The sequence below is a fragment of the Canis aureus genome, chromosome 12, assembly GCF_053574225.1.
Source record: "Canis aureus isolate CA01 chromosome 12, VMU_Caureus_v.1.0, whole genome shotgun sequence".
In the NCBI taxonomy this organism is placed as follows: domain Eukaryota; kingdom Metazoa; phylum Chordata; class Mammalia; order Carnivora; family Canidae; genus Canis; species Canis aureus.
The window spans coordinates 31,320,005-31,339,547 of NC_135622.1; the positions used below are offsets into that span (position 1 = coordinate 31,320,005).

Genomic DNA, 19,543 nt, shown 5'->3' on the forward strand with positions numbered 1-19,543 from the left:
TTGGAAATAGCAAAGAATGCTGGAAAGGAGACACCTGTTATATTTGACTACATAAAAATAAAATATTTTGTCCAAAACAAAAAGACACCATGAACAGAATTAAAGGACAAATGATAGCCTAGGAAAGAGTGTTTGTAACATATATGACAGACAAAGGGTTAGTAACCACAAAATAGAGTTTCTATAAAATAACAATTAAAAGGCAAACAACCCCATAGAAAAATAGACACAGAATAGGAAAAAGCAATTTGCAGTAAAAAGTTAACAACGGGATGTTTTTCTTCTAATATCAGATTGATAAAAACTTGATAAGGGCTTAAAATATTCTGTGTTGGGGGTGTGGGGGCAACTTTTGGTGGTGCGGGGTGTCAACCCTGCCCTTAGGACGGCAATGTGGCCGAGGCAAGCCAAACTTGCAGTGTATAAATCATCTAAGCCAGGTAAGCACTTGCACGTGAGCCCAAAAAGGCATGTCAAAGATGTATTTTGCAACATCATATGAGGAAAGATTTAGAAACACCTGAAATGATCTTTCATAGGTATGTCTCTAGATGAGCTGGGGAGGAGGCTGGCGAAGGGGAATGTCTACTTTCTCCTCTGTCTACTTGTGTGTTGTTTCACACACGTATACATACACAAAAGAATGCTGTTCATGTATTACTTGCACATTTAAAAAACAAAGAAAATCACTCACAGAATGGAATGTAATCTTATGCAATGGCTTAGACATCTGAAGTGAGGGAATCTGTCATTCTTCTAGACTTTCACTCATTTATTTGTAAATATTTTTGAGTGCCTTTGATGTGTGTGCATAGAAACTAGAGAAAGCAGTCAGTAAAACTATTTCAGTAAGTTCTCTGATTAGTAATTGTATTAGTCAGCTGGGACTTCCATAACAAAACAGCATAGGCAAGGTGGCTTAAACAACAGGGACTTGTTTTCTCACAGTTCTGAAGGCTGGAACCTGTGATCAGGGTGCCAGGTGGTTGGATTCTGGTTAGAACTCTCTTCCAGACTTGCAGACAGCTACCTTCTTGCTGTGTCCTCTCATAGCAGAGTGGGGTTGTGGAAGAGGGATGGGGGAGGGAAAGAGTGAGAAAGAGGGAGGAGAGAGAAGAGAAGAGATCTTCCTCTTCTTCTTCTTCTTTTTTTTTTTTTTTAAGATTTTATTTATTTATTCATGAGACACACACACACAGAGAGAGAGAGAGAGAGAGAGAGAGAGAGAAAGGCAGAGATGCAGGCAGAGGGAGAAGCAGGCTCCATGCAGGGAGCCTGATGTGGGACTCGATCCCAGGTCTCTAGGATCAGGCTCTGGGCTGAAGGTGGCACTAAACCACTGAGCCACCTGGGCTGCCCTAGATTTTCCTCTTCTTATAAAGCCACTAATCCCATGAAGGTGGGGCCCTCATAACCTCATGAACCCTAATTACCTCTCAAAGGCCTCATCTCCAAATACCATTATGTTGGAAGTTAGGGCTTCAAACTATGAATTTTGGATGGAAAACACAAATTTTAAGTCCATAACAATATATCCTATAGGGTATTAAAAATTAAAATTAGACAGAGACATCAAGGAACAATAGATGTGAAATTACAGAGTTAGCTCATTACCCAGCAGAACGTACGAAGCAAACAGAACTGTTGACACCATCTTATCCATCTTGAGAATATGAAATGGTTGTGGCACTGAAGAGAGGGAATAGATCAAAAAGGAGATTTCTCTGGAGAGAGCTGTTGCAGTGCTCTGACTCCTTCCCCACTGTGTGCGTGTGTGTGTATGTGTGTGTGTAAAAGACACACAAAGCAGATAGAGACACCATCCATTCCCTCCCTTCCCAAGACAGCTTCCAGCCTAAAGCCAAGTGGAACAATGGAGAGGGAGGAAGACATGTTCTTAAGTTTAATTATTAAATAGAAATGGACATTCGAGTTACTGAATTGGGACTGTATCTGTCGTTTTAAGTGACTTTGTGTGTCAATCGTCCAAGACTGAACTAAAAAGCCATGGACCAACAGGAGTTTTTATTCAGCGGTAGAGGAAGACTACCCACATGGAATCAGGTTTAAAGGGATAATGGGAAACGAAAATAAAATTGTGCTTTGATTACATCATAAGTCATGCGTGGTCAATGTACCAGTTACATATAATTGCTCATCAAGCAAGAGGAAAACTGTAGAGTCAGTGCAAGGGAGGGTGATGTGTGGTGCCAGGCTGCACACTGGATACCTGTGGCTTTTCATGTAAATGTGATTCTTGAGCGGCCAGGAGTCTGTCTAGGCTTAGCTGTGTTCATGAATTTGGAGATTCACCAAGACCCCTTGAGGTACCCCTTGCAGATGCCAAGGGTTTACTATGGTGCATTTTGGAAGGATTTCCACTAAAAATATCCAGTTAAAATTATGCCTTGGCACCTAAGGGATTAACCTCCATTTATCCAGAAAATAAAGCTGTCAGATTGGAATTTACTGCTACAGTATTTTGAGATTCTGCTAAACCATTGTAGTCTCCGGAGAATCATGAAAGCCCCTCTAAAGCCTTGGAGAAGGCGTCTAGAAGACCTGTTAGCCCTGCTGGCCCTGGGGAGAATCTCTCCTGGCATTCACTTCCATTCTCCTTCTTTCAAGATTCAGCTCAAATGTCATCTTTGTGAAGATTTCCCCAGTTCTATGGCTATGTCAACTACTTCTCAGGGTTCCAGCTGAACCGTTCACATACCTGTTAATGCTTTTGTATCACATGGTACATATATATTTTCTTATCTGCCTCCCCTATAAGATCTCTGCTTCCTGAAGGTGAGAAATACTGCATTTCATTAGTTTTAAGATGTACTCCCCTCCACTCAATTACATTTCTGAAATTAGAATAGCTTTTGATGACATGTCGTAGTTTAATTGGCAATATATCTTCTCTGTGGTACTAATTTTTTTTAGTGGTACATAAAATAATGATATATCTCACAACCAATGGTGACTTAGAGTCCATGAAATATGGCACATCTAATTCACCTTTGTAACCCTGAATAGCTAGTATGCAGCCTGGCACATAGGAGGTGCTCTGTAAATGCATGAAACTGACAGATGCTGTGGTGACAGATTTCACCAGCAGTAATCGCTGATCTGAGTAATTCTGGCACTAGAGAGTAAAGTAGTGAGGTGCAGACTTTGAGGACTGCAAGCAACTTCCAGAATGTTGAAGGGGGTGTATTAATTAGGGGAACCAGAGCTGCTGTAAACAATAAGATCCCAAATGACTTAATGGCTCAAACTCAGTAGAAATTTATTTCTGGCTGACATTAGCTGTCTGTGCACCTTTTTGGTGGTGGCTGTTCTCAGTGTGATGTGTCAGGGATACACACTCTTTCTGTCTTGTGGTGCTATCGTCCCTCTGGGCCTCGGATACCATGTCCAGATACAAGGCAGGAGCAGATGCTGGGAAATGTAATTCTTGGCTGGGCATCCAGTTCCCAGTAAAAACCCTATATAATGGAGTGGGAGCATATGTTTTGGTGGGCAGCTAACTCTCTCTACCATAGGGGGCCACTGGACTCTTGCCTTTATCAGGCAGGGTTGTCTGCTTCTTGTTGCCAGTTTAATTTTTGCTTCTGATTCCAACTGTATTAGCCAAAAATTTCTTAGTTGCAGGAGACAGAAACCCAACTCTGACCAATTCTGGTAAAAATGGAAACAACCTGATTAGGTGTAGTTGGATCCAGGAACTGAAATAAGGTCAATCAACTTTCCCTCTCTCCTCTTTGCTTTTCTATGCTGGCCTTAATTCAAGAGCAGGAACTTTCCACATGATAGAAATGAGAAAGATGCCTTGCTTCCTTTCAGCCCATCATCTTAGGAGGCAAGCGCTCTTTCTCACGGATCTCTAGAAGTCCCCCTGAAAAGGACTCTTTTTGGACCTAACTGGGTAACATGAACACTCTTCCACCAATGGCTGTGTCCAGGGGGAAATGGTGTGTTCTGAGTGGAGAGCTTGGCAGCCCCCTCCACCAGAATCACCCGCAGTGAATAGGGGAAGGAGCAGCTCCGAACAGGTGTTCACGGTTTCCAGCCACCACTCCAGTTTCATCTCCAGGCACTCCAAATTAATGCCATTTTCCAAAGCATACCACACTACTTCACAATTCTATATTGTATCCCCTTTCCAAAATGACTTCTTTCATGTTTTCCCCCATTTGTCCAGCAAGACCACTTCATAGTTGTCTTTCCTCGCCATTCCGCCCTCACACCAGCCAGCCTGGTTACAGCCACTGAAAAGGATTTGCATCCAAGTTGACTGAGATTTGAGGCTGCATCTGGGGCCCAAACAAAAGTGAGCCCTGTGGTTCTGCCGTGCTGGCCGCACCCACATTTGGAAGCTGGCTGTCCTGGAGCGCCTGCAATGTGTTGTGTCGGCTGAGGTGTAAAATGTCATCTTGTCCAAAACAAACAGCAGTGCCAGAGAAACCCTCATCCCCATCACACAGGGACTGAGTGGGGGAGAGGGCTGCAAAGGGTTGGCTGCCCACAAAGCTCCAATTAGCCCCCAAATTATCTCCTGCATCACGTGTGCAAGGATTTCTAACCAAAATTTGCTGGAAAATGGATTCTCAATGCTTCTGTCTATTTACCTAATACTTAACCCAAGGATAACAACACACATACAAATTTAAAATAAAACACATGTTGCGTTTTTTTTTAAATAAAAATTTGAAACAGATGGTCTCTTTTAAGACAAATATTTATTCCCCTGACATTTTTTTTCACTTACATGTTTATATTTTTAAATATAGGCTTTATGCAGAGACCTTAGAGATGTCACGATAATAAAATCCATGTTGTTCATAATTGTCTATTTCCTAGAAATGCAGGGCTGGAAGCAACCTCAAGAAGCTATCTCTGGCATCCCCCTCTTCCAGGCAGGCCAACGTGCGACCAGCTGAGACCAACTGGTGTTTATTCTGTTTATCTTGGAGACTTTTGAGGAAGGAAGCTGTAAACTCTTTCTTACTGAGTCCATGGACTCTCCACTGGGTTGCGGATCTCTTGGCTGGGTGAAGAGTTCTTGGATAGGGCAGAGTTCAGAGCAGAGCTGCTTGGGGAGATTTCTTCCCTGCTGTCTTCTGAGTTACACTCTTGTCAGTCCCACCCTGTATTTGCAATGCAGCTACTCAGACTTTGTCACCACATGCTTAACTTGGGTTCCATTGTCACCCAATCAGATCCCTTCGTACACACCTCTGACAGGGCCAGCTCTTATCTTGACCAGGGCCATCAACTTTTCTTCCCCTAGGATAGGTGAGGGTCCAAAGGGGGAATCAATAGATGTATGACATGTTAGGCAGAAAAAGATGGATACTTTTCAGAAGTTATTGAGGAGAGGGAGACAGCCCTGAGCCTGAAGTATGTGATTTGAGAGTCTTTTCTTGGTGAGAGGTAAATTGATTTTTCTGTATTCTTGTAACCAGTTAGCTTTTGCTGTGTAACAAACCATTCCCAAAGGGTACTGACTTAAACATTAAAAAAACGGTTCTTTCTCACTATTCTGTGGGCAGGCTGTGCAGATTGTGTAGGAAGTGGTTTGAAAACCTGGATCAGATCTCTCTTTTGCTTAAGGCTCTCCTTACACAATGTTATGATTATAATAACATCCGAGTTCCTTACTATGACTTACAAATGCAACATGATCTGGTCCTCGCATTTCCTACATCATCCTGTTACTATCTTCTCATTGCTCTTACCTACTAAGTTCAGCCAGAATGGTCTTCTCTCTGTTCTTGAATATATACATATGCCATGTTAAAGCTCTATCCCTTTCCCACTTAGAGCTTTTCTGCTTGGAATGTTTTCCCCCTTTCTCCCACCCCCCAGGCTTTACAAGGCTTTTTATTTTGATGTCAGCTTAAATGTCATCCCTCAAATAGGGATCATGTCATCTTGATCATCTACACTAAGGTAGCTAATGAACCACTTTCTATCATCAAACCATTTGAATTCTCTGCATGTTTCTTGACAGCATCTAATGATACCTCCATTTATTTATTTGTTTCTTTTTATCTATAGTTTGTCTCCCATCTCTGACTAGAATGTTAGTTCTAGGACAGTACCTTGTCTGTCCAGTCACTATGGCATATCCATCATCTAGGACTTTGCCCGGCACATAGTATGTGCTCAAGAAGTATTGGGGGTGGTGGAGGACTCTGACTTCATCCTTTAGGTCTTAATTTCTTTTTTCTCCTTGACTTAATTGTCAAACAAAAAAGAAAACCCTCCATTAAATTCCTTAGGGGTAATATAATCTGGTTCCTTCTTTATAACAATTCCCTGAAGCATAAAGTACTTACTACCTGATATGGACATGTACAAAATAACTGCTGGAGAATCTCCATTTGCATTGGTTACTTAAAATAAATTCAGGAACAAAAATGAGAACTCTAGGAACACAAAGTTAAGTTACATAGCAATGAATTATTTTGATGATTCCTTTTATGGCAATAACTTCACAATGTGACCTTTTCTTAAAAATATTTTAAAAGTTAAAAAAACTTCACCCTAACCAAATATTATCAAAGGGCTTATGATAAAAAACAATAGATGCCTATCCCACTTCACTCCCCTATCTCCTGTCCTGCTATTGAGAAAACTCTTTTTATCTGTTCCTGTTTTTAGTTCTAAATAATACGCTTATATCATTCTTCCTTGAGTTATCAACTTCAGACGTTATCTTTTGACTTCTGGTTATGATGGATGAGGATCAAGCTTTCTATAATTTTCTTTCATGTTGCAGGCTTTTCTCAGTATCTGGGAAATCCCTGGCTGTCATTTATATGGGAAGATGAGGGACTAAGCAGTATGCCTGGGGCCACTGGGAGGCTTTGGTTGGAGTGAGAATGGAGGCTCGGGTGGGTGCTTTCTGAAATGCTATGATTTCTTTGCTTTCTTTACTCTGAGGTATCATCAACAAGCCTTGCTACTTCTGTTCTCCTAGACAAAATTCCCTAGAGAAGAGCTCTCCTCCACTGTTCTCTCCTCTGTTCTCCACCCCCAACCCTATATACACACACATCTCCCTTCTCTCTCTGGCCTTGGTTGCAGTCCATTCTGTCAGCCCAGTGTCAGTCACCATTCTGTATACAGATTTTAAGTTACATGCTCACTTTACACTTTTATCACCCACCTTGTCTGATGTTTCCAAGTCTTGACCCTTCCCAAGCCACTTCCTTTGCTTCATCAGCTCTTCTTTATTGGCATTAATATTTCCAGAAATGGGCTGAAATTCTTCCTCTGCTAAAGGACTCCTCTCATTTTTGTCCTGTATTCAGGGTTTATAATTTAAAAAATTAGTTTTCATGGGGTCTCACAGAAGAGAGAAAGTGAATGCATGTGCTCACCTGCAATCTTTTGCCAGAAAATCTTGATTCTTCTTTTACTTAAAAACTTAGGCTGTTCAGTTTATATCTTTATTATTTCTATCAAAGATAGTTACTCTATAGACTGTTTTTCTGGTCAGCTCATGATGTCCTTTGTCCAGCTGCAAAAGATAGACTCTTCTTAGCTTGTCTCTGCTCTGCAGTCTTGGAGCTCCAGCCCAAGCAGGTGATCTCAAGGTCTTTTTTCCAGCTTTGCAAGTTCTTGGTTATTTTTACTGCCCACTCAATGCCATCAGCACATTTTCTGGGAAACTTTTTTTTTAAAGTAAGTTCTACACTCAACATAGGTCTCAAACTCATGGTCCCAAGATCAAGAGTCATATGCCCCACAGGACTAAGCCAGCCAGGTACTCTGGGGAAACTTTCATCATGGCAGCAAGCTGAGTTTCTTTTATCAAGCCAGAGGCTTCCTGATGGTGGAGTCGCGTTGTACAAACTAGAGATTCCCAAGGATGTGATGATGATTTCATAATTAAGCAGGGCTTCCTTATTGGCAGGAGTGCTTCCCTGATTAGATTGGAGGCATCCTATTGGCTCCTATATCTCTTGTAGGACTAAGAGGTGTGAGATTTTTGGACATTTGTAATGAATACAAATAGTGGTAGGAGTAGGGTTGGTGGCAAGGGCAGTCAAGTGACACAAGCCTAAGAAGGTAAAAATAGCGTTGCTATCTGGGCTGGCTGGCTGGCAGCTGGCTGTTGGTCCTAATCTCAGAGAGATGCTGTCTCTCACCATATTTAGGCATCATTGACTTGGAGAGCTTGAATTTTATCTTTCTGGGATAGCTCTGGCTCTTTCAAGGGAGTCTATATAAGCAAATGAACCAACCAGAGACCCCCTCATCATACAAAACTGTTGCCCTCTGAGATAATAATTAATAATAATAATAATAATAATAATAATAATAATAATAACTAAGTGTCCAGAAAAATGCAGCTTAGGATTAATGGAAATGTCAGAGGTTGTTGGGCTCTGACATTGTGAAGAAGAATTCACAATTTAAGCTATACTTTTAGCTTCCTCAGAGGACTACAAAATTCTAATTTGATCTAATTCTAGCCTTTATTGGAAACTACGAATGGAAAGTGAGGTAGTAGGTTTAAGACACGATGAGTAAAAGCATAGCTATGTTTAAGAAAAAGATGGAAACAGAATTGGTATCAAGACCAATGCTTTCTAAATGGGAAATGAATTAAATATGCAATAACAGCAAATATGTTGAGTTATATTACAAGCATACAATAATACACAGCCATTAAAATCTTACTTGTAGAACACTTAAATATATGGAAAATTGATAAAACTTTATGTGTGGTGTGATTCTATTGTTATTAAAATATGTATTTTGTATAATGCATGGTTTTGTTTTTGTTTTGATAAGCACTCTCAAGGTAATAAGTGGGCTTAGTTTTCTATTTTGAATTTTCCACATTTTCACCATTAAACTAGTGAGCATGTATTGAAATAAAATAATACATAATATATGGTGTACACTAGAGGTTGCAAACTTAGATTTCTATAGAATTCAGAAATGCAACAAAGAGGAGTAAAGTGGGCTGAGTTGAAGAAAAATCAGCTGCTAGAAATGTAATCAAGCTTTCTTTCATTTTTATTTGAACGTTGCATAAGCACATAACATAATACAAACATGCAGGTATTAGAGATTATATATTACATTCAGAATTGAAAAATATAACATTAAAAAAGAAATATTTAATTATTATTATTTTTCTTTCATAACTCATTACTCCTTTGCTATATAACCAGAAATATGACACTTTTTCTTTTGCCCCAACATGTCAATGTCAGGTCTTGCGTTTCACATTGCGATGTGCTGTATAGAATTCAGCCTTGAATCCTTTAACTGAGAGCAATAGTTTTATTTAGTTTCATAATGGGAAACAGCTGTTCACGGCTGAACACGGATAGAATCTTTGATGGTTTTTATATTTAGGGTAACTACTCTTGAGATATTTGTAGAATTTTGGCATTCTAATGTTGCAAAATTTAGTTTTGAGGACTCAATTGTGGTTCAAAAATTCCATTTGCCATAATCTTAATTAAGAAAGGTGAATTGAGGGGTGTTTGGCTGGCTTGGTCGGTGGAGCATGCAACTTTTGATCTTGGGGTTGTGAGTTCGAGCCCCATGTAGGGTATAGAGATTACTAAAAAGTAAATAAACTAAAAAAAAAAAAAAAAAAAAAAAAAAAAAGAAAGCTGAATTGAATAACAGAACTTTATTTTCATAAAATTAGAACCTTTTTGGGCACCTGGATGGTTCAGTTGGTTAAGCATCTGCCTTTGGCTCAGGTCATGATCTTAGGGTCCTGGAATGGAGTCCCACATAGGGGTCTCTACTTCATGGGGAGCCTGCCACTTCCTCTGCTTCCCTCTTTGTTTCTCAGAAATAAATAAATAATTTTTTAAAAATTAGAACTTTTTTTGAAATCTTGTCTTCAACCCCACAATTTTGGGAGAGCAATTTAAGTGATCACTTTCATTTCTAAAAATTAATTTTAGCATAGGAAAGTGGACCAGGTTACTCCTTGCCAGATGAGTTTCCCAAAGATATAATTTCACTATGAATGAGCAAATTTGATAGTGTATTTGCATAGTTGTGAAGATTCTTGCAGAGAAGTACCCAAATGGGTTAAAGAGCTCATGATACTTTCTTTTTAAAAAAGATTTTATTTATTTATTAGTGAGAGAGAGACAGAGAGAGAGAGAGAGAGAGAGCAAGGGAAGAGGCAGAGGGAAAGAGAGAATCTCAAACAAACTTTGCGCTGAGCAGGGAGCCTGACATGGGGCTCCATCTCACAACTCTGAGATCATGACTTGAACCAAATTCAAGAGTCAGATGCTTAACTGACTGAGCCACCAGGCACCCTGCATATGATATTTCTTTGATTCAGTCTTTGCTGGTGACTTGGGGTAAGCATTTTTTGTTGGATGATATGAGTAATTTAACAATTTTACAACTGTTTTTCCCATCTGCAAATAAAGACACTAACATTATACACCAACTAATCTTAATTTATCAGAACCAATGAATGTTATGACTATTATGTGTCTAATGCACTGAATTTTATGCTTTCAGCCATGGGTGTGAATCCAATTCACTAGGCCACGATATGTTCCATTTTGTTTCTTATTTATCAGCACAATTCCTGGTGAATTATTTAGGTACTCCATTGTGCAAATTTTGCTACTTTGGAAACTTATTTAAGTTTGATAACAAGGTCAGTGTTAGTGCTGACCACTTCAGGAGCTCTGTTTCACAGCCGGTCTTACTAATTTTGACCTGTCTGTTTTAAATTTTTCAAGACTTCTCAACAAACAAAACTAAGCCATTTCCTGGAGTTGTGCCTGTGATGGACACCATGCCCAAAAGTTCTCCAATCACACCAAAGTCTCTTTGGAACCATAAATAAATATAGCTGACTGGGTGGTATTATTTTAACTGGGCTCTTATAAGCCTTTCTAGGAAATGCCACAAATGATTGAACTTTTTCACACAACCTGTCCTGTAAGTTCTCAGCCATGTCGTCATCTTGCTGAGCAACAGTATTTCTGTTTAGTCTTCCATTTGCAAATACTTGTTTTTTTGTTCGAGGCATGAATTTCCTTTGTCCTCAGTAGATACTCTTTTACAAACCCACCATTCATAAGTTTTCAGTGCCTGAGCTGTATTCTCACCTGTTTTACTCCATAACTTCGTTTCACAGTTGGATCACTTATTTTATGTGCATTGAAAAATTAAACGCGTTGAAACTTCAGTCCTTTGTTTTCAGATCCTTAAGTTTCAGTATAGCCGCCACAGCCTCTTTGGTTGAATTCTTTAGATACCAACCCACTTTATTTGCTTGTCAAATTTGGAAGAATATTTTTAATTTCTACAAACAAACCAAAAAAGCCATTTTCCATTTTTCTGCAAATTCATGGCCTTCTCCGGTCTCTTTTGTTTCCCTGCTTTTGATGGAATTATGGATATAAAAGAAATAAGGTGACTTTCTTCTTAAGTCTATTGTGAGAAAACAGTTAAGCACAATAAGTGACTACAGAACCTCAGTCTGAGTGACAGGAAGAGAATAGGGAGTGGCAAGGAGTACGGCAATATGGGAAACTGCTCAGTTCCAGCAGACTCATCCTTTGCTGGAATGTGCCTCCAGTGTTGCCAGATCTTCTAAATTTTTAAAATATAAAAAAGATGTAATGTACATATTAAAAAGTATGGATTTAAAGAGTATAGCTTGATGAACTTTTCACAAAAGTGAAATGGAACATGGTGGCATAGCCTGCAGCTAGATCAAGAAACAGAACACTGTCAGGCCCCATAGGCACCCTCACATTCCCTTCCAGTTGAGATCTTTTACTTTCTTAAGAAAAAAAAAATCTGAATTCACATGTGGACTCTCAATTTCCACATTTTGTCAAGTAATTCAAAACATTTAAAAACCTCATGGCCAAACTAAACACATATTCTCACCAGAGTCAGACCAGAGGACTCCAGTTTGGAGTCTTGGGGTTTTGTGTGTGTGTGTGTGTGTGTGTGTGTGTGTGTGTGTGTGTCTGGCACCCCACACCACTCTTTTCTTCCATCTAGAAGAGTGAGTGTGTTTGTGCTACACGATCTCAGTCATGATTGACTGGGGTCTTTCTCTGGGATTTTGGGAGTGGACACTGAAATACTCTTCAGCTGGGTAGTGATGCTAAAAATGAGAGCTTCTGTAGCCCCAGGGCTAGAACAGGCTCTATTCCACTGTGTCCGTGGAGCAGCAGAGAGAGCCGGTGTCCAGAGAGAAAAATAAAGCATATGTGCAGAGAGAACAGAGAGAAAGCATATGGCAAGAGGGACTGAAAGAGGGGAGAAGCTGCTTTGGTTCCCCAAAAGCTTTCTAGCTTTTCAACTCTTGATTCTAGCCTGTCTGAAGCCAGGAGATAGCAGGGATTGAGGAGCTAAGTAGGCCAGTAGGCTTCTCTAAGAATTCAGGAGGAACGATCACATGGGTAAATCACAGCAAGAGATGCAAGTGACACAAATATTTAAGAGATGTTGGAAATTGGATTATCACCCCCAATTCTTCACTCCCTTGCTGTAATAGAATTATATGGCCATGCCCTGTGCCATATGACTTTACATACACCCTACTGGAATAAGTGGAGCATATATTCTCATCCCTCTGATTTGGGGCTTGGCCAGTTGACTTGGCTTGGCAAATAGAATGGGGTGGACTTGACAATGGCTAGTTCTGGGTCGAGGCCTTAAGAGTCATAGGGAATTTTCATTAGACTTTTCTTGTGCTTCCCCCATCTGTAATGAGAAGAACCTGCCCTAGGTAGCTGCTGGTCCCAGAATGAATGACATATAGAACTGATCTATACCTGACCTAGACACTGGATCAGTCACTCCATCCCATCCACAGGCTATGGGTGAAAAAAAAACAACAACAACCCTGTTCTTATAAGACATCAAATGGGGGGGGGGGTGTTTATTACATAGTATTTTCACAACAATAGCTGACTAATACAGAGGAGAACTGGATTCTAGCAGAATTAGGTGCTATGAATCAAGGCAGAAGAAGTCTGGCTATACCAGAGTGGATAAGGCCTGGAGCAGGAAGGAAGAACTCAGACTCAGAGGCAACATGAGCAGTAATGTCAGCTCTTAGAGGTCATTGCAGAGGGCACCAGATCCTTGTCTGATTGGAAGAGGGAAATGAGAGTGGTCTGGGGGAAGTAACTGTCACCTCATTGATCATCTGGCTTGTAGGAAAATCAGAAGGAACACAGCAGCCAAGCAGTTATAACTGAGCTGGTGACATTATTCTAAGGCATCAGGTCTGTTCGAACTTGATTACTCCCACCCCTTAGTCCAGCTTGGTCAGACTTACTCAGGAGCTGCGAGCATTGGTGGACCTGGCTGTAACGATTCTGGGAAAGTAGCAGCAGGAAAAATACAATGGGAGAGGGCAAGAGCAGTACTGCAGCTCCCAAATGCTCGAAGCAGTGTGAGTGTGTCTGTGTGTATGTGTGCGTCTGTGATGGCTCATCTGTTATAAACCTGATAGTTACCTTCTGTCCACCTGTTTGCTATTCTTGTTAACAGCTCAACCTAGAGTGGGTTTGAGGCTGGGAAGCAATTCCATATTATGACCATGTTCACCAGCTCTCTGGGAACTTAGAGCTTCAGGTGAAGCCCATGAAACTAGACCAGTAGGACAACTGGATAAGCACGGCAGGAACTCGTGGCCGGTGGCTTCCATCACCACAACAGGAGATGCTGGGCAGGAGCAAAAACAGAGAGTGTTTCTGGTTTTCTTTCTTGAAATTCCTTTTCCCGGGCGTATCCAACCTCAGGAAGCTCTTGTCATCTCCTAATTGAGGCAGATGAAGATGGCAGTTCTGCAGGGAGGCGTTTCCACTTAATCAAGGCCAGTCATACCCAAGTTCTAGGATTAGGCAGCGATCTGCAGATCTGCACAGTTGCTCGGGCAGCCTGTTTTCTGTCTTCACTACCTTGTTATCTGGCCCTTCTCTGAATTCCTGTAGCTTTTCCAGGACTTAAACAATGAGATTAACAGCTATCATTTTTGAATGCCTCCCATATGCTAGGCTCTCTAGTGGATCTTTTACAAATATTATTGATAATAACAACAGTGAAGATAGCTAATATTTATTAAGCATTTACTATGTACTGGGCACTGTGCCAAGCCCTGTACATGTATTAACTTATCAAGAATCTTCACAATGAGGCAATGTGGGCCTCATTACTTTTACATATGAGTAATACATGGTGGAGTCAGGATTTGGATCTAGATTGGTCTGACTCTGGGGCCTTTGTTTTTTTAAATTCACGATTCTGTCCTGCTTGGTCTTGCTGTCTAGCCATGCCAATTAATTACTAAGGTGCCATCTAATTACCAAGATAGTCTGGGAAGATATGAAGGGCTGGGTCATAGGTTAGGAGGGTGAACGCAGTGTGGTGGCTATCCCCACGTAGAAGTATCATGAGAGGCTCATAACAAGGGTAGGGCCAATGTCCAACAGGAAGCATGGGAAGGCTCCAAAAGGTGAGTGGAGCAGAGAGATGGACAGTTCAGAATGTCATATGTCCTAATAGACAGTTGAGTGATGCAGGAGCCTGCCAACAGAGGGCAGGCCCTGGTTGTTGGACAGGGATCCATGGCTAGGACACTGTGCCCTGGAGAAAATGGGGCTGACCAGGGCACAGGCTAGAGTTCTGGCTCTGCCCTTTACTAACTTCTAGGCAAATTACTGACCTCCCTTGAGATTCAGTCTCCTTATCTATAAACTAGATATAGAGAACATTGCCTCCTTCATAGGGTTGATATGGTAACTAAATGAAACAACAAATATGAAGTACCAGTGGTAGTGCCCTTGTAGTGAGCACCAAGGAAGTGCCCACTACATGGATGGCTGTGTTTTAAAGACAGTGACTCAGGCACAGTGAAAAGACAAGGCAAGACTCAGTCTGTCATAACTGAGAATCAAGTGAAACGTCAGAGGAACAGCATCCTAAAGTTCCTTCTGATGGAGATCAATGTTTTAGAGACTGCAATGGAGTCAAATAACTTCAGTCCCATATAGAGGAGAGTGGCTGAACTGGAAGCACATCTTCCTCTTTTCATACATGGGTTTCATACCCAGTCCCATACAGCTGAATGGCTCTTGTTCAGGGCTTTGGACTCTCAGTTCAATGCTCTTTCAATGTATGGTGCTGCTGGCAAATAAACACCTGACATAAACTGTGGACCACCTGTCAGTGGCGCATTCATCGTAGTGGTTTTAAAACATGTCTGAAATTCTTTGGCACTCCTCCCATCAGAAACTAGCACTGAATTCCTCTTTCCTTGAACGTGGGCTGGATGTGGTGACTGGCTTCTAAGAAAGAGAACGTGGTGAAAGTGGCGCTGTGAGTCTTCCAGGGCTGGGTTAGTAAAGGTGATTACAACTTTCTGTTTGGCTCTGTCTCTTGGGATGTTCATTCTTGGAAGCCGCTGCTATGCTAAGAGGAAGTTCAGGGCACATGGAGAAACCACGTTAAATGTTTGGTCCATCGGCAGCTCCAGCTAAGGTTCTAGCTCTCAGCTGGTATTAGTCACCAGACAAGTGAGTGAGCTAGACTTCAGGTGATTTGATCTAGCCTTGGAGCCACTCCAGCTGACACTAAGTAAAGCAGGGATGACTTGTCCCCACCAAGCCCTGCCCAAATTACTGATGAATGAAAAAAAAAGGGTTGTTGTTTTAAGCCATCATGATGTGAGGTTGTTTGTTACACAGCAAGAAGCAAATGAAACATGCACATACATAGTGGCAGGGAAGCAGTTGGACATAGTGCTTTAGAGTTTGTATTTTGGCATCAGAGAGCTGACTCAAAGTTTACCTCTATTATTTGCTTGCTGGGCAATGTTCATAACAATCTTGAGACTGTTTTGCCCCCTGTAAGATGGTGATAATAACCATATTAATTTTATTTATTTATTTATAAGATTTTATTTATTTATTCATGACACACACACACACACACACAGAGAGGCAGAGACACAGGCAGAGGGAGAAGCAGGCTCCACACAGGGAGCCCGATGTGGGACTCGATCCCAGGTCTCCAGGATCATGCCCCGGGCTGCAGGCGGTGGTAAACCGCTGCGCCACTGGGGCTGCCCCCATATTAATTTTATGGGTTGTTTCATTAGTTTACTAGGGCTGCCATAACAAAATACCACAGACTGAGTGGCTTAAAAACACCCAGAAATTGATTTTCTCAGTTTCAGAGGCTAGAAGCTCAAGATGAGAGTGTTAGTAGGTTTGTTTTCTTCTGAAGCCTCTTTCCTTGTAGATGGCTGCCTTCTTGCTGTTGTCCTCACATGGTCTTTCCTCTGTGAGCATGTCTGTCTTTGTCTACATTTCCTCTTCTTCTAAGGACACCAGTCATACTGGGTTAGGGCCCACCCTAAAGACCTCATTTTAACTTAGTTGCTTCTTTAAAGAGCCTATCTCTAAATATAGTCACATTTTGATGCACAGGGTATATAATTCAGCACATAATCATTGTTATGATGCTTAAAAGAGCTAGATAAATATAAAAAATAGGTTAGTGGTGGACACATAATAAGTGTTTAATAATTATGGCCATCACTATCACCATATATATGACATCAACATGATGATACTTGATGCCCGAGGGGAAATTGTCTCTCTCCTTTACTTGGATGATAAGAGAAGACAGCTCCTACCAAGCACAGTTTGTCTCTCAGACCTCCAGCTTGGCCCCCTAGCTTGTTGATGGGGGCAAGAAGGAGCTGAGGAGTGTCCTCTGAAGGGAGGGTCAGCAGCATTTCCTGACCCTGCCGAGGCAGCTGCTTCCTCTGGTGACCCTTGGGAGGGGCTCCCTGCTTGAGCCTGGGAAAAGGTCCCAGGGCAGTCCCAGGGCAGTCCCAGGGCAAACCCAGGTAAGGAAATGTAAGACTGAGATGGTATCCAAACCAGGAGCCACGGTCTATCTGAAATTGACTACGTGCTCCAGAGCTGACCCTCAGAGTTGGTCCCACTGGAGGCAATTTGGAAAAGGTATTTTAGAGAGAAAGTCCTGATTCAGAGAACCTTTCTGCCAAGTCCTTTGTTTTCCTAATGTTGCCGCTGTGTCTGGAGCTGAATTTTCAAAATGGCATTTTCCTGGAAAGGATTTTTTGGTCTTTTTTGGAAATGTCTCATGTAAAACAAGATCACCAGTGGGCTGTTGGGTCTAGTCTCTCAGGAGCAAGTTTGGAAACGAAGTGGGGGAGGGGGAGACAGAATGGGAAAAGGAACAAAAACATAGAGAGGGAAAGCAGGATGGGACAATGGGGCCCACATTCCTGTGTTAGAAACAGGCCCAAGGCTCAGGATTTATTCCAATGGGTCAAGCATCATGAGAGGAAGGGGGGAAGTGGGCCCTGCTGGCAAGGCTATGGGAATGTCCCCTGAGAACCTGCTGGCACCATGATCATAGTCTCTATTCATCATACAAATGGGCCTGTCTCTGGGCCTCCCATCTGTCTCCCTTTCTGGTCTTGCATGAAGGGGTAGGGGCAAGAGATACAGCAGGCTCTGATGAGGGCTGAGGCCAGGTATCCTCCATTAGATTTGATTTTCTTCCTGAAGAGAGGGACTCCAGGTGGCATTCATTCTAGTGGCTCTGTCTTACTCTGTCCTGGCTGCTATAATAAAGTACCATAAACAGGGTGGCTTATAAACAACAGATATGTACCTCTTACAGTTCTGGAGCTGGAGGCTCAAGATCAAGGTGCTGGAAGACTTGGTGTCTGGTGAGAGCCTTCTTCCTGTCTCATAGATGGCTATCTTCTGTGGAAGGGGCAAGGGAGCTCTCCTAAGTCTCTTCTATAAGGGCACTAACCCCTTCATGAGGTTTCCACCTTCGTGATCTAATTGCCCCTGAAGGCCGCACCTTTGAATACCATCACATTGGGGCTTGGAATTTTAACCCATGAACTTTGGAGGGATATGAAACATCTAGTCCATAGGTTCCATGAGGGCCTGGCTGTGTCTTATCAGACTGGTACCCAAGTACAGGGACCCTCTTTGATATAAGAAATCCCTAGGCCTGGGGATCTCATTCCCTTGCTTGATAGAGAAGCTTGCTTGATAGACCTTACCGACCCAGTGACCTACTCACAATCTTGCTTCTCCACCCCTGTAAGCAGCACGGGCAAGATGTGCTGACAGTAGGCCTTACCCTGGGCAGGCTAGCCACCGCCTTCCTCCAGGCCCAGGGCCAGGGTAATTGCTGTGGCCAAGTGGAATGTCTGTGGCAGGGAGACTCTTGGAAGCTCTTTGCAGAGCTGGCTTCCATCCTCTGGGCTCCTGTGTTACTCTTCTGTCCATTCCTCACCCTGCCCTTGCCTCTCTCAGTGCCAGCCTCAAGTGTCCTGGATTGAGGTGACCCTGTGCCTCAGAATGAAGTTTGGGAAAAGAACAGAGCAATGGGAATGTAAAAATCATTGAATCTTAGAACTGGAAGCCACTTTAGAGGTTATTTTATCTATTGTCTTATTGGGACCATTCATTCATTCATTCATTCACTCACTCAATAGAACCCTACTGATGCCAGTTCTATGCCAAACTCTGCTCTAGATATTGGGTATACAGCAGTGAACAAAACAGACACGGTTTCTACCCTCATGGAGTGATGTGTCTGATTCTTGCAAATCCAGCAGCATCTTCATTCAGTGTCCTACAGATTCTGCAAAACCTCTATGTTTTTGGTGCTCTCTCCCAAGGTGGCCCATTTCTATTTTGGACATCTCTGAGTCAATGTCCTTCCTTTCTGTAATCTCCACTCATTTGCCTTATCCTGCTTTCAGATAAAATCTCTCACTCTGATGGTAAGTTTGGCAACTCTTGCCTTTCTTTCTTTCTTTCTTTCTTTCTTTCTTTCTTTCTTTCTTTCTTTCTTTCTTTTTTTCTTTTCTTTTCTTTTCTTTTCTTTTCTTTTCTTTTCTTTTCTTTTCTTTCTTCCTTTCTTCCTTTCTTTCTCTTCTTTCTTGGAACCCAGAGATTTTGCTTTATATTTATAAGCATAGCTATGTTTATAATTTTTTTTCTATATTTTGCTAGTATGGATTTGTAGAAGAATCAGAAGTTCACATTAGCTCATTCTGAAAGGCCGTTCCATTTTTTGAAGCTCTTGGGCCCCTTGCTAGGTCTTCTCTGCCCTCTTGTCCCTCACACAATGAAGTGTCTTATCCTAATTGTCCTTCTTTCATGCTCTTCCAGTTTGTTCATGCCCTTCTTAAAGAGTAGGACCCCTGACAGAGCTGGGTTCTCCAGGTGTGGCCAGACCAAGAGGTCAGAGGCTATTGTCACTCCACAGTCCAGACATCACACTGCTCTCCATGAGGTCTAAGGCCCCAGCAACTAGTTGGGCTAAAACACCACAGTATTGGCTAAGATTGAGCTTACAAAAACCTGTCGGGGCTGAAAAAGAATAAGAACAGCCATGAGATGCTGGGAGGGTGTCAAAGAGTCAAATAGGATTTGAGGGAGTTAAAACAAAGGAGATGTTGCCCTGTCTGTGAAGCTCTGGGGAGATATTCCCCAGCCCT

The 19,543-nt window shown here is 41.9% G+C and overlaps 1 long non-coding RNA gene across 1 annotated transcript; it reads right to left on the bottom strand.

The window, feature by feature from the left end:
• Window positions 1-4,714: 4,714 nt before the first annotated feature.
• On the bottom strand, window positions 4,715-7,976 carry LOC144280925 (uncharacterized). Its single transcript, XR_013349356.1, has 3 exons — window positions 7,383-7,976; window positions 7,169-7,303; window positions 4,715-5,280 (listed from the first exon to the last, which is right to left on the bottom strand). It is a non-coding gene; the product is annotated as an uncharacterized LOC144280925 (long non-coding RNA).
• Window positions 7,977-19,543: the final 11,567 nt, after the last annotated feature.